The sequence below is a fragment of the Heterocephalus glaber genome, unplaced genomic scaffold (assembly GCF_053883595.1).
Source record: "Heterocephalus glaber isolate CG9 unplaced genomic scaffold, H.glaber_assembly_v1.0 deba00001104, whole genome shotgun sequence".
NCBI lineage: Eukaryota > Metazoa > Chordata > Mammalia > Rodentia > Bathyergidae > Heterocephalus > Heterocephalus glaber.
The window spans coordinates 4,752,705-4,768,263 of record NW_028258193.1 but is presented as its reverse complement, the minus strand read 5'-3'; the positions used below and the strand labels follow the sequence as shown (position 1 = coordinate 4,768,263).

Sequence of the window (15,559 nt, the reverse complement as noted above, 5' to 3'; positions counted from 1 at the left end):
GAAGAGTCCTTGAGATCAAAGGAGAGAAGGGTGTGTTTCCAGAAGCAGCACATACAACTGTGTACGGTGCACAGGGCTCGATGGTGTGATAAATGACTGTTACTGTTTTAGGTACTCATCATAACATGCTGTGCTTTTCATCCTTTAGAGCATAATCCTGCTTATATAGAAGAGTTTACTGTAAAACAGTGTGCTGCTACACCAGTGGTAGCCTCATGTATCTAGTATTTAACTGCATAGTTGGATAATATCAAGGGCCCATCACAGATGATTGACGTAGACCTTCTCAGTTTGCACTTAGAAGATGGCACTCTGTGTGGTACTATGCGATACACATGGATGAAATTGCCTAACAACATATTTCTCTGATTATATTTCCATCACATGTCACATGACTGTATTGAAATTGAAATTTTAAAAATTTGGCCTATGTAGAGTCTACTAGCTAATTAGAATTTTTTTTCCAGACCACTGTCTGTTCAATATTAATTTTGAAAATCTTTCTAAAACAAATCACATCCTTTGATGTCTTGTTAATGCTTGAGATTTTTTTTTAAATTATACGAAAAAATGTTTAAGTACTTTTCAGTTTTGTTTGGTTGAGTTCTATTATATTTGAATAGTATTATAGTTTTTTCCCTTGCATTGCTTTTCTTTGAATAATTTTAATTTTTGTATGTGTGTGTTTAGTGAATGATAATAAACTTATACATTTAAAAATAATAATCATGTATTGTATACTCAGAAAGTACTTAAAGAGTAGATTTTAAATGTTCTCAATCAAAAAAGAGTCTCTGACGCAATATACATGTTAATGCTTGATTTAGCCATTCTACAATGTATGTCTGTCTCAAAAAACATTATGGTGTCATCATAAATATATGCCATTTTTACTTATCAATTTAAGAAAAGAAATTAGAGTAACATATTACAAACAGCATTTTCAAGTACTTTAATTCATTAACTCTGTCCATCACCCCCTCCCCAGGATCCAGGAACTGTTTTTATTTCTTGTCTTCAAGATGAGAATGCTGAGCAGCAGCCAGTCCAAGAGCAGCAGACAGAACATCAAGGAGAGAGGCTTGTCTGGTCAGCTGGTCCTGCCTTCTCATTCCCGGCTGCCAGGTATGGCACAGGCTCCTATACTCGGCATGTTTCTGCAGTAAGAGCAAGCAACAAGCCAAGTGAAACAACAATGAACCGAAGTAGCCAGCACTCACTCTTAGGAAAGCTTCCTCGTTGGCATAAAGAGCATTTCCACCCCTTGGGAGATCCTGTCCTCTCCATGAATTGCTCCTAACAGTTATAGTACCTGCTTGGACCAAAACTGTGATATAGGTCTTTATCTTCAGGGCTGCTTCCTACCCAATGACCTGATGACCACCCAAGCCAAGGGTCCAATGTACTATTAGATGAGATACCCAGTTTAAGTGGCCACAAGTCACATTTATACTTACGATTAACTTAGAATCTATTGCTCTATTGGCAATGAAGTCAGAAGCCTAAATCCAAATCCTCTTTGTTCCCCTCTCCTGAATGGCCCTGGATGGAACCACCTCACCCTAAATGGGCCTTATAACCTACTTCGGTTGTTTTAAGTATGAAATACAATGTCTTAGTTAATGAGGATATGGAGAAATTGGAACTTCTATGCACTCTTGGTGAGAAAATATGGTTCGGCCACCGTGGAGAACATTAAGAATGTTAAGCACAGAATTAAGCATAGAATTATCATACGATTCAGCAATTCCTATTCTGAATATATAGCCAAAAGAGTTGTTAGCAGAAACACAAACAGATGTGTGTACGTTCAAGTTCATAGTGACCTCACTCATAGCGGCCAAAGGATAGAAACTACCCAACTGTCCATCAATAGATGTATAGATAAACAGATATCATATACACATATACATATATATATAATACATATATATAGACAGAGAGAGAGAGAATTGAGTATTACACAAAAAAGAATTCCTGACATACACTATAGCAAAGATGAACTTCGAGGTCATACTCTAAATGAAATAAGCAGAACAAATACCATATGATTCCATGTATATGAGGTCCCAAAGTAGCCAAATTCATAGAGACAGAAAGTAACATGGCGGGTGCCAGAGTCCGAGGGGAGAAGAGTTGATAGTGTTTAGTGGGTACAAAGTTTCAATTAGAGAAGATGAAAAAATATCTAGAAATGGATGTTTTTAGCAGTTGCAAAATAATGTGAATACTTAATCCCAGTGAACTCTGCATTTAGAAATAGTTAAGAGAGTAAATTTTGTCTCATGCATTTTTCACTGTAATTTAAAAAATAAGAGTGTATGGCAGGATAGGTACAATCAGTGAATATTTGCTTTTCTCTGCTTGTTAGGGTCAGATCCTAAGATAAACTGAGAGGACGTAAGCTTGCGGTGACAGCTCAGCGGAAGACGCTGGGGACTTGGAAGTTGTGGCTCCCAGGGAGGAAGCCATTTTGCTCAGGTGAGGCTCCACTCTGAGCCATGTCCTGAGCCCTGTGCATGGCCTGCTGTCCCTCCGAGGTCCTGAGCAGGCCCCTGGGGAAGACACAGTGCAGATGGTGGGGTGTGAGGCCACTCACCCACAAGTCCTCCCTATGGGGTGTCCAGAGATAAATCTGAGAATGCTCGGGAAAGCAGAAGCTCTGGGCAGCTCTCCTCCTACCAGGAGAGTTGCCTGGGTCCCTGACATCAGAACGCCGCATCCCTTGGCTTCTACTACACACAGGGCACTGAGGTCTCACCTTGACACCATGGCCTGTGATCTTGTCTCCCCAGCATCCCTGCCTCACTCAGCTCCTTCTTTTCCCTGCTGCCTTGGCCAAATGCAAGATTGGGGGATTTCTGGAAAATCCAGGACCTTATTTCCACTAAGTCCTCAGCAGTCTTCTGACAACCGACCACAACCAGGACTCACTCTTCTCGTATCGACACCAGCAGAGTTCACGGTGCACCAAGAAAAACCTCAGTCCAGGCTCTTCCTGCGTGGATGACCAGGCCAGCAAGTCTTTTGTCTGAAAGCCTCATGGAGCCCAGGTTACCAAGAAAGCTTCCTAATCCAGAACCCAAATCTCAGCCAGATGGTGTAGAAGCGCAGCTCACTGTTGTTTTGGAAAGACTAACTTCTCAAACCTTCCTCCCTCACAGCTGGTAAGCTCACAGGCTGCTTAGAAGATGATAGAAGACTTTCTTCAGGTAGGAATAGGTATAGGAATAGGAAGATCAGGGCTGAGGTGAACAAGAAAGAGAAACCGCATCACATCATAAGTAAGGAGACCTCAGATAGCTTTTCAGCTTTGGTTTCATTTCCTCCACAAACTCGCAGCCTCCTGCCTGAGTGCTGAACCACTGTACTTATTACACTCCTGTCTAGCCAAAATCGATTTTTTGATTCAACTGTGGGTATCCATAATGGTAAAGAACAAGTTCCATGTACCTTATGATAGTGGTGACCAAACACACTGCATTTATCTTCCGCAGTTCTGTGAGTAGGACTTTGTAATTCTCCTCCCCAGCAGCAGTGTTGAAACTGAGACAGGAAGTGCAGATGATTTGCCCAAGACCACACACCTGGTCAGCAGTGAGCAATTCCTCAAACCGGTGCCTCCCGAAGCCCAGCCTTCTACTTTCCTGGCTGCACAGGACTTCATTCTTCACTCGGCAAAGCCTTCAAACACGTGAGGATGGAGCTGTTCTCCTCCTCAGCCTCCCTTCCCTGGAACACCACCCTAAGTAACTTCACTCCTCAAAGTTCCCAGCACAAAGCCATCCATTCCCTCACCCCTAAGACATTGGGCAAAGGCTTTTCTGGTTGTCACAGCCCAGGGTGCTCCAGCAGAGAGAGCTGCTAAACAAACACTCACCCAACAATGCGACAAGAACCCTGATGGCAAAGAATTGATCAGTCCAAGACGTTAGTACTACTGAGGGTACAGAACATGCCTTGATTTTAAGCTCTTGCTTTGCATCTCTTCGTTCATCCAAGAATTCTCCTTGGGCCTGTGCCTGTTTGCCAAACTCTCCTCAGCTGTGGCTTGTGCAGAGCAGGAGTCTGTCCAGAGAGGCATGGGCTTTGCGGTGAGGCAGTGAGGGGCAGGAGGAGGACTCCTGGGAACACAGAGGTCCAATGGTCCACTCAGTTTTTCTATGGAAGCACAAACTCTCAGAGCTAAACAAAAGCAAGGCTGCCGGGGGAAGTCACAGCCACGTCTGTCTACATCAATCTGAAAGCAGTGCCAAAGCCTCTTCCAAGGGGAGGACTGAAAAAGGCTCCTTGTGTGCATGTCACAGTGGCCTCTGCTCTCTTAGTGCCTTGGAAAATGGGACCTGTAATAGGAGATGTTCTCTCAGCCACACAGCCAGGATCCCTTGGCTTAGAAAGCCCTTTGCATTCCATCCTGTGCTGCTTAAGGATTTCTACCCTCCAACCTCTCGAGCCACTCCTTGTATCCTAGAACCAGCGGCTTCTAGAATCCTTCTAGAAACAGCAGCCCCTCCCTAAACTCTCCTGGGTGGTTGCCAGGCTGGGAGCCACAGAGGTCCCAGGAGAGCTCATGAGGTCTCTGACAGAGGTGTCAGAAAGGGAGCCAGGGGCAAGGGGACGAGAAAGGCTCTCCACAATAAATTCGAAGTGACAAAGCTGGTTCATTAATCCAGTTGTCACCTGAGCACATTCATTTGGGGAAAACAAGAAAATAGCCTATATCCCTGTGCACGTTCTCATGTATAAATGCAGAGAAAAAAACCGAGTGTCTAAGAAAGAAAAGCAGCCAATGTCACCAGTGTCCACCTCTGAGAAGGGGCAGTTGTGCAGGAGCAGGGAGAGAATAAAGTGCTTCCTGGAATTCCCCCAGCCCGTTTATTAGCTTTGCCTATTTTATCACATCACATACTATTTTAAGATTTCTAATGTAGAAATGATATTCATAAGCCTGGCTCGGCTTTGTTCAGCTACATATTAATGTTAGTAAATTCCGTGATCGCACACAAATGAAAACTCTACACATCACATTACATTTAACAGAGAAAACACATTTGTTTGTTCAGTGAGAATAAATACTAGTTTCCCGAAGGCAAAGGCAAAGCCAGACAACTTCTGAGACCCTCACACACTGCTCAGGCACTCAGACCCTCTGAGTTCTGACCTTAGCACTGAAGCAGGGACACTCGGGTCCCAGAATGGAACGGCGGGCATGGACTCAGCTCAGAGACGTCATGAGAGCCCCGGGCAAGCCTCGCTGTGGGAATTCAAACTTGACTCGGATGAAGCCCCAGCCTTCAAGGAGCATGAAGGGCCTTCAGACGCCACAGAAAGAGCAGCGATAATGAGGCCCAGCGGCCTTTGCTGTGTAATTCCGTAAAGACATTCAGTCCCCAGACACGCTCACTGCAGCACTTCACGACGGGGGAAACTCAATCACGAGCCCTAAGTAACCTGTCCAAGGCCACCAGGGTCCCTGGGGAGGTAACTGGGTTCTGACCTCCTGATCCTGCGGTCCGCCGCTGCATGAGCTGCCACCCCATGACCCAGACCAGGACTGGAAAGGGCACCAAGGTACACGACCTCCAGTGAGGCGAGGATCCTTTCTGGGTGAAGGCTCCGCTTAAGAAAGCAGAGCTCAGGGGTCTGTCAGTGCAAGCCTGTCATCAATGAGTGAGACGCGGAGGCCCAGGAAAAGCCCTGTGACGACTCTGGCTGCCCCTGTTGGATGCAGCCCGGATGTGAGGCTGCGCGTGCAGCGTGGGAAGATACCAGAGCTCGGGCGCTGTGCCGGAAGCCTCGTCCTGAGCCAATGAGAGCATTGCAGCTGCACAATGCCCTGCCGAGCCCCCACCCTGGCCTGCCTCAGCTTACCAGGGGGCAGCTGTGGGGGCAATGGGACATCCCTTCCTCCCCGCTAGACAGCTGCCATTCGCCATTCTGAAACACTTTGCTATCAGTACACTAAAGCATAAAGCCTGCTTTGATTCTGAGCACTTTTAATGGAAATGGTGATTTTGAAATCCGTGGGTGGAGGTGAGATCAAAGCTTGTGGAAATCTGGGGGGAGACCTGCTCCCCACCTGGTTGGGTGCTCAGCTCCAAGGAGCATGGGGCCCATGCTCCACCATGCCCAGGCACCCGGCTGAGCCCCAGAGGCAGAACCCTCACAGAAGGCTGCTGAAGCCCCCAGTAGATTCTTCCTTCTCACCTCCCCTGCTCCCAGGAGCCTCTCCCCCTGCCTGCTTAAATCTTCTTTTGTCCTCCCTTAGACTCTTGAAAGCACCATGAGCCCAGAAATCAGACCTGGCGATAAAGAAGGACAAACCTGAGTCATATGTAGGAAAATGGATGGATGTACCTCAAGATCAATATGTTAAGTGAAATAAATCAGACACACAAGCTTAAATAGCTCATATAAGAGAAACCCAAAGTACAAATAAATTAAAGTACAAGATAAAAGGTAGACACTAAGGAACAGGGGATAGAACTTTTGCAAAAGGAATGGGGACAAACAGGTGGAAGGAGGCAAGAGGGAGGGAGGGTGTCTTCGTCACTTTTCTCGTTGCTGAAACAAAATACCTGACACTCAAAGTTAAAGGAGGAAAAGTTTAGATAGCTCACAGTTTGTAGAGGTTTCAGTGCATAATTGGCTGGCTCTAGGGCAGGGTGACAAGGCAGAGGGGGATCGCAGAGGAGAAACAGGGTATGGCAGGCAGAAGACAGCAAAAGCAACCCAGCGACCCACAAGTGACAATAGCAGCTTCTTTCTGTCCCTTTCATATTCTAGCTAGGCTACCCAGCTTAGGGTGAGACACTGGGCAAGTCAGCCACATTGCTGAGCCTCAGTTTCCTCATCTAGAAACGGAGACTTGGAGATGCTCACCTCACAGGAACACAGGAGAGCATGAGCCCAGTGATCTCTAACCTGCCCTGCACACCTGCCAGGCTGGGAGCCACAGCGGAGATGGGTGGCAGAGGACACCACAGGCAAAATGAGCAACTACTTAATGGGGTGCTTTGCCCACACTTGTCAACAGAATGTCTTATTCAGTGTTGTGACTTTGTACCCAGTGGGAGACCTACCACCAACCCATGATCAGCTGCTCATTCAGTGAACACACAAATGAGCCCAAGAACAGTAAATCAAGGATGCATTTGTAGCTGCTGAGGCTTTGTTATGTGCTGACTGTTGTCAAGGGTTTACTTTGTATGAAATCCAAAGACAACTTACCTTCTTGCTGCAATACCAAGATGATAAAGAGACAAGAACTTGGGCCGGGGATTTAGCTCAGTGGTTTAGCCACCTGCTGCGCAAGCACAAGGATCCGAGTTCGATCCCCGGTATCAAAAAAAAAAGAGACAAGTACTTATAATTCAAAGCAGATACAGAAGAACCAGGAAGGAACTACAAAATGCAACAAATATTGGGCAGTGCCACATCACTAAGCTGACAAAGGTCAGGAAAGGTTCACTGGCCTGGGCAGATGGACAGTTGCCACTTCCAGCTGTGTGATGAGGAAGAGTGCCCAGGCCAGGGAAATGGCCTGCTCCAGACAATACACAAGAGAAGCAGGATTGGGGTGGAGGAATGAGACCAGGGCATAGACGCAGGCAGGAGTACAGGGAGGAGTGGGAAAGCCAGAAGAGTCCCAGAGAATGGGCATAGCTAGGACACAGCTGAGGGGTGAAATTTACTCTCAGATCACTGTTTTTCCAAGCACTGGCGTCCTAACCAATTCCTTTTCCAGGAAGAGCGGGTGATCATTTCTGGTTTCCATCATAGTTCCTGTCTCAGCTCACGACTGAGGTACGGCACAGGATGAAACATTACTCAGAGTCAATGTCTATCCGTACTCCAGAGGGCCCAGAGGGCTGCCGCTAACCAAGACCCCTCAGTGTGAGAGAGTCTAAGGACAGCCCGAACTGAGGCCTCTGTGGCTTTTCATCGATAGAACCAGGAAGTGAGGATAAAAGAAAAATGAAGGGCATCTGCGCAGGAACTCACACAAGGACAGGGGAGGGACAGGGGAAGGTCAGGGTGGTCTGTCAAATGACTGACCTTGTGGCCAATCTAAATGATTAATCAGAGTGTGGGGAGAATGAAAGCCCGAGCACTCATTCCTTTAAGGCAATGCATTTTGATCCTACTTGGACCTGTGGCCCTGTAGGCTCTTTCCAGCTCTAACCATGCCTTCCGGAAGGTTTTCAGCTTGTGACTCCAGAAGTCCCTCACCTCTGCAAGTCCATCTCATATGTATGTCTGGCCAATGCTCCCACAAATTCCTTCCAAACACAATTTACTTCTACCTGGTACAAATGGTCTCTTTCTCACTTGAGTGAGTCAATAGCCTCTGAGACTTACTATCCTTGGCTATAAATGGAAGTAACAATACAAAGCTCTTAAAGTAGTTTTGGGACCTAACTGTGATGATAGGTATGCAAGTATCTGGCTGGGAGAGATGTGTCTTTCTGTCCAAAAGATGACAACAACCTTCTCCAATAGGGACTTCTTTGTAAACACACCTGCGATGAGGAAATGCATTTCTGAGTTATCTAGCTGAAGACATGTCCATGTGTCAGATTAGGACTCCAGAAGTGGGAAGCTGTGGCTTTCCAGGGCCACAGGGCCAGAGCTGAGCCCACAGCCCAGACCTTCTCTCCTCTGCCACTCAGAAACCAAACCCCAGAAGGTGACTGAAGGCGACCTGAATGTTTCTCCACAGCAGAAGATGCTGGTCCCTTTGGGTCATCCAGTCCTCCATACCTCAAATATTCTGAGAACAGACATTGAAGATACCAATGGGGAACTCCTCAGGCTCCTTTGTTGTTGGCTCGCTATGGAACAGGGAAAGCAGGAAGTCAGCCACAGGGTCAAGAACGTCAGAACATGCTGACAGGACCTAGCCTCAACTCCGGCAGGCGTGTCCCTTGGACCCTCCACTCCTGAGGGCACACCTGATGTGTGGTGTTGGATGTCATTTGAGTGTCCAGAGTGTGTCATTTTGGAAACAGAGGGGGAAAGGCTCAGAGGGATGGATCAACTGGGTCAAGAACACACAGGTGGTCAGCACCAGTCTCAGTTTCTGCAGCTTCTTAGCCCACCCTCATCTCGTGTGTGCCCTACCCTCCACGTTCATCGCCTTCTCCACCTTAACTTCTGTGCTGTTAAAATCAGTGAGCTCTCTTCTAGCTCTCACTGCACCACTTTTTTCCAAAAATGTTTCTCTACCCTTGGCTATCACAGCACCACACTGCCCTGCTTGGGTCCACCTTGAAGCCCTGTGAGTCATGGAGTTTCAGAACAAAAACCAACCCAACAGACTCACCCTGGCCACCCATCCCAGCATCCCTATCAAAAGGACAAGAGGAACCTTACCCAGCTTGGCCACACCAGGAAGGATGGATACAGAGGTTCAGGAACTCAAGGTCTGTCTTTGAGGGATTGACAGGTGCTTTGAAGTTCTACAGGAAAAAAGCCAAGGGTAGGGGTTTGTATGGGTGGGGGTTATGCACAGATGCAGGATAGGAGGTTGTGGTCAAGCTGTAGTCTGGCTGATGATTTTCTCAGGACTGGCTCTGCGAAGCCTGGAGGCAATCTGTCTCTCATCATGAGATGATGGCCCCTGCAAGGTAAGCAGCCTCCATCTCTATGGTGGGGAAACTGCTCCTACCTAGGGGGTAGTTTCATCATGGGTAATCTATTCCAGAGGCTCACAGTTGCTTAGGGGTAGTTCTGGTCCCTGTCAATCAAATCTATTCCTAGAATTGAAGACAATGGCAAGAGTGACTCAAAGAAAAATGCAGTAAAGAGGTGAAAGGACTCAACAAGGGAGAAAATGGAGTTAGCTGGGCCAGTGACTGGGTCTGCCTTATACTGAATGTGTTGCAGAATTCCAAGAGACAGGAGAGATCAATGGAAGTCAGGAGGATTTATTTCAGGTTTTAGGTGAACACTGGCTCAACAGACTCTTGTCCAAAGGAAGAGTGATGAACAAAGGTAAGGTTCCAGTTTTATAATTTGGTCAAAGTGGCGGGGGGGGCGGGGGGCGGTCTTTCTAGTTACATGAAACTGGGTGGGAGCAAGGTTACAGAAGTGTGACAAAGGCAGTTAGTCACGTATCACATGGTAACAGCCTTGTAACTTAGCCTTCATGAAAGACAGATATAACAGGCAAATATTGTAGGATTTCATTTATCGGAGCACTCTAGCATGCCCAAACCCATAAGAGACAGAAAATAGAATAGAAGTGCTCAGGAGCCAGAGAAGGAGAAGTGAGGAGTTCGTGTTTAAGGGGCACAGTGTCTGTCCAGAAAGATGAAAGTGTCCTCAGGTGGATGGCAGAGATTCTTAGATAACAGTGTGTGTGTGCTGAATGCCACTGAAATTGATACTTAAAATAGCTAAAATGGTTAATTTTAGGTTATGTGTAATTTACCACCATATTAGAAAACAGCATCATTATAAACTTGTGATGATTTCCCCACATCCCTGGAGGAAAGTCCCAAATCCTTAGGGGACCCTCCCCACCTGCTTTCCTCTCTCCTCAGTCACCTCGTTGCCTTGATGCACCTCTGTCTTTCCTAGGAAGGAATGCACTAGGGCTTCTGCTCCCCTTGTAGGAACAGGCATCATCTCTTCCTCTCCCTCCATTTTCTCCCTCTCTCTCTCTAAACTCCCTTCACCCCTCTTTTGCCTCAACATCTTCTGCCCATCTTTTCAATAGCAGCTTCAGAACTGCAGCTCTGGAGAGACTTCACTCCAGCCCAACTGAAGGCGGTGCCCTTGTGTTGCACAAATGCTACCTGTGCTCCTCCTCCGGCAGGGAATGTAAGACTCAAAATTATCCAGTGCCCACACTCCATGCATGCACAGAATGAGAGCTGTGCTGTCCTGCCTGTTCACAGCAGAGCGGAACGAGTGTCACCCCAGGGATGGCATGGTCTTGAATCCCAGAGTCAGAGCCCTTCCCTCTGCAACCCTTCAACCCTGGGATGCCTCTGTGAGCTTGAGATACAGAGCAAAAGCAGACTAAGGGAAAGAGGGCAGGGTGGATCCTTTCTGCTCATCCCAAAGAACCTACAGTGTGTTGCAACCCAAGGATTGATCACAGGGCAGCTCCGCTCTAGCCTCTGCTCCACCTCCACCTCCACCGAGCAGGGCCAGGCCACTCATCTCTTCCTTCCCTCATGATAATTTCAGTTCTGAGTTCTACCCTACTTCCAAAGGGGCAAAGACAGTGAACCCAAGTGGCTCTTGGCTGACACTGCTTTACCTCATCCCAACATCAGCCTCTATTCTCCCCAGGAAGCAAAAGGTGGCAAGAGGGTTGGCAAGTTGCCCTGGGTGCATTGGGAGCACAGGACAATAAACATGTTTTTCTGCCACCAAAGCCCATGACTCATCTCTGCAATACGCTCCTTGGTAAGATGCCAGGGTTCAGCATCCCTGTTTGGATCTCCTGCGCAGCCTTCAGGGTTCTCTATAGGTGCTGCTTCCTCTTCGAGCCTGTCTCAGTCCCAGAGGACCTGGCCTCTCCTCTCCCACAGCTCCCAGCAGGGACCAGAAGAGCCAGTGTGGGGCCCAGCCATGAATGTGTCTGACCTCTCCTTCCTCTGATGCCCTCACTCTGCAGACTCCTGAGGATATGGATTAGGTCTTTATTTTTCTTTCCTTCACCAGAAATCAAGCCCAGCCCTCCCACAACAGAAGATGGTTGTTATTGACTTAGTTGAATAAATAAATCAAAGGATAATGTGCCTAACCTACTGGAACCTACTTCCGTGAAGTGGGGATCATTCATACGTAGCCTACTTCATGAGATTACTACAAAGTTGGAAATGAAATAAAAATTTTCCTTAATTTAAAAATACTGCTGACTATAGGATTCACAATTTGTTATGTATTGGGGCATAGTAGGGAGGGGAATTGACCCTATCAATTATTTATATCAATTCTTAGATTCATCTTACCTCAAAATGTTAAAACTGAAAAAGTGTGTGTTTTCAGATCTGGGGAATATGTTAGGCATGTGAAAGTACAAAGCAGTGACCTCACTGTGTGGCAATCGTCCAGGAAGGTGTTCAAAGGACCAGCACTCGAGCCTCGCTGCTGGCAACTGAGATGCAGGGGCCACTTCAAGAGGCTGCACTGAGGGACCCTGACAGGATGCTAGTCCCTAACATATCAAAAGGAAAACTTCCCCTCTCCTTTTAAGGGGAGGAGTCCAAGGGTGGCAGATGGCCCAAACTTGCCAAAGACAAAGGCCATCCTGCCCTTTGGCTGGGGCTTCCCACCCAACCTCCTCACTCCCTGAGCTCTGCTCGTGCCTGCCAGGTATTGGGGACATCAGCAGCTCTAGGCTCCTGATGTCACTTCCAGGAAAATCGGTGCCCAATCCATGGAGAAATGTGGGTTGTGCATGAAGTGGTTTGGGAAGATTTCTAGGCAAGTGCTCTGCCAATGAGCTGCTCCCAGGCCAAGGGAAGATTTCTGATGGAACTGACAGTTGCCTACACAGTGTGGGTTTGTCTTCCTCCGAGGCTAGCAACACTTATTTCGTAGCCAAAATTACCTGGGTGAGCAAATCGCCCCTTATGCTTCCAGTTGCCTTTGTTTCCAGTGAGAAACACCCTCCGATCTGGAGAGTAGGGCAGTGGTAGAGTGCATGCTTGGTGTACGTGTGGCATGTGACCACCCCTGTGTTCAACTCCAGCATTCCAATATATATGTATATATCATATATTATTATGCATGGATATTTGGATCTATGTATCTCCCTCCAAAGAAGCACCCTAGTGGGTATCCAACAAAGGGGAATCTTGATCTTATTTGATATGAAACACATGCAGCTCTTTATATCAAAGACCTTGGAGAGCCCTATGTATGCTCAGGTTCTGAGACTCCGAGGAACCGGGGCCAAGCTCAAGGGCAAAAAGTGACTGCAAGGCCCTATAGCACCATACCGCCCAGCCCGGGGCACCCAACCCAGTCAGGTGAATCACAGCCTGTTTACCTGGGCAGCTCAGTGAACCCTGCCAGGGCTTGCTTCAAGGTTTGCGCTGTGATTTGGACGCAATCCCTTCACTCTGGGAATCGCTCCCTTTATAAGGAAAATGTCTGAATGAGGGGAGCCACGTTCATTTTGTCTTTACTTTTTTAAACTCCAGAAACACTTGGTTACTCAAAAACTCGTTCGTGAGGCCTGATGCATGGAGGAGCATGTGCACAGCTGTTCGGGTTGAGGGGTGGTAAGCGGAGAAGCAGAAACTCTCCGGAACAGGTGCAGCGAGTCTCTTCCAGCTCAGTACTCCAAGGCTGGAAGCAGCAGTTCTGGGTCTAAGAGTGCAAAGCTGGCATCCACGGTGGCAGGCAGCTTCCCCAGCAAGGGTCTCCCCATCCTCAGTCCCATCCTCAGACCACAGCTTGCAGCCCCCTCGGGGGACAGATCCCTAGTGGCGACAAGTGTTGTCCCCTACACCCATGGCTTTGGCCAGTGAAGGATGCTCAGTGGTGTAACACAGGTGGAGGGCGACGTGGGAGCCGGGCTGGAAGGAAAGGGTGCCTGTCCCCTGTCTCCACCTCTAAGACTTGCCCTACGAGGTAGAGCAGGAGGATATGGCTGTAGAAAAAGAGAGGGTGGCCACTAACTAGAGCTTTTATGAACTGAAGAATTAATACCAGCCTTGTGCTTCTTCAAAGTGCATGCAGTGCATCCAACCAGGCAAAACAAAAAACAAAAACAAAAAAAACTTCCATGTAATTATTTTAACAAATCAATCAGAACTGATTAAAATGCCAAGGTTATATTTCCAGAAAGATTTTAAATAGAAATTTCAATATCTGCAAATAGTATTTACTTCTCAAAGAAAATCTTCAGTGGCGTTTGAAAGCCCAGGAACTTGAAAAGCCCCCGTGCGGACCTGAGCACTGGCATCCAGCAGTGAGACACACTCACGTCGCAAACTCGTGTGTCCTAAATATGGCGCTGAGACACTTGCGGAAAGCTGGTGCTGTCGGGTTCCTGAGAGAGGTCAGAAACACGGTGCCTGCCTGTGAGAGGCCCGCCTGCAGTGATGCAGACGGCTCCCTGCCCTCGTCAAGGCCCACAGGATGCGGACCGCCCTAAGACAATGAAGAGGAGACCCAAGGACAAGCTCCAGGTGAGGTGATGGCTCTCGGGATACCAGACATCGGGCACCAGAGAGACGTGGTCCCTGAGCCGCGGGAGTCCAGGCCCAGAGCCACCAGCTGTGCCAGCTGCCCTCTGCAGCAGCACGGGGGGGAGGAGCTTGGGGACTCTGGAGGCGTCCCTGTCCCGGGGAGACGCGCCTGGGACCCCGGGCACAGCATCCCGCGGAAAAGGAGGTTGCACACATCTGAGACCTGCAGACCCCAATCCACCCAAAACCGAGAAAAAACACCCGGAGAGGCCATCCTACAAGAATATCCAGCACCAACAAGGAGAAATTCACAATGCTCGGCTTCTAACCTAAAATCTGAGTACAGAGAAGAAAAGGATGACCTCTAACGAGGAGAAAAATCAACCAGTTGAAAGTGAAACACATTGACTTTAATAAAAACATTGACATGCAAATGGTAGTTTTCATTTTGCAAGGTGAAAATTATTCTATGGAAGGAAATTGGTGGAGGTTATATAAAAATGTGAAGATCGTTAACGCCAGTATGCTGCATGCTTTAAATCTGTCAGAATGATGAAATATAATATTACATACAACCTCTCAGGATTTCTAATTTTATTTTTAATTAATACAAAGTACTTGTACATATTTATGGGGAGTTGTGGTCTTTCCATACAGGTATACAGCACGTAGAGATCCGGCTAATTGGCACATCTATCACCTCGAGCTTCTGTATTTCTCTCTGTTGGGAACATGTGAAAGTTTCCACTGGGCCACGCTCCTCGGCTGCTGGACTCCCGGCACCTCCCTCGGGCTGGAGTCTGGACCTGCGGCTGATTCCTCTCTGCGGGACAGGGCCGCACTAAGGGGAGAGGTGAGCACTGTGAGAACCTGGGCTCACTAAACACTCCTCGCCTCTCATCACGAGCGCATGCAGTCCACACGGCCCCCAGGCCGCGACCTTTGTCAGCCCCACCTGACGGAAGCATCGGGCACAAGGCACCCTCTGGCCCTGTCTCTAGAGAGAACACAGAGCAGAATCCAATCCGTCTGGCACAGGGGCAGGCTCACCCCGCTTCAGACAAGGCCTCTTCCGGTGCTAAGGGCTGGACACCATGGTGGCATTGGGCCTGCCCCGCGTGGTGCTTGGTCAAGACAGCCCTTTCATTTTTCTTCCTCTGGCACTGAGGAGCCAGTTCCAGCCTGCAGCTTAGACCGACTCTGAGGAGCACCTGAGCTGGCTTGAACCGCCTCAACCCTGAAAGAAAGGACTGCATCTGCGTGTTCTTTCACAGGAGAGGCCCCCGGGGCAGGGCTGCCCGGCCTGGCCCTTGCCCCACCCCTCCCTCTGCACGCCAAGGTCACGAATTCTGCAGGTGTGACAAACACCTGACACCAACAGCGCCTGCTCCACTGCGTGG

The 15,559-nt window shown here is 48.2% G+C and overlaps 1 long non-coding RNA gene across 4 annotated transcripts in view; it reads right to left on the bottom strand.

The window, feature by feature from the left end:
* Positions 1–933: 933 nt before the first annotated feature.
* The window catches only part of LOC106008123 (uncharacterized), a 54,988-nt gene continuing 40,362 nt past the window's right edge, over positions 934–15,559 (bottom strand). For 3 of the 4 annotated variants that reach the window (XR_015450884.1, XR_001182634.3, XR_015450883.1), the window contains 2 exons: positions 9,376–15,000; positions 1,196–8,834 (listed from right to left, as the gene is read on the bottom strand). This is a non-coding gene — a long non-coding RNA (uncharacterized LOC106008123). Of the gene's footprint in view, positions 1,158–1,195; positions 8,835–9,375; positions 15,001–15,559 lie in introns of those variants that run through there. The other variant, XR_015450885.1, reaches the window with a different exon arrangement.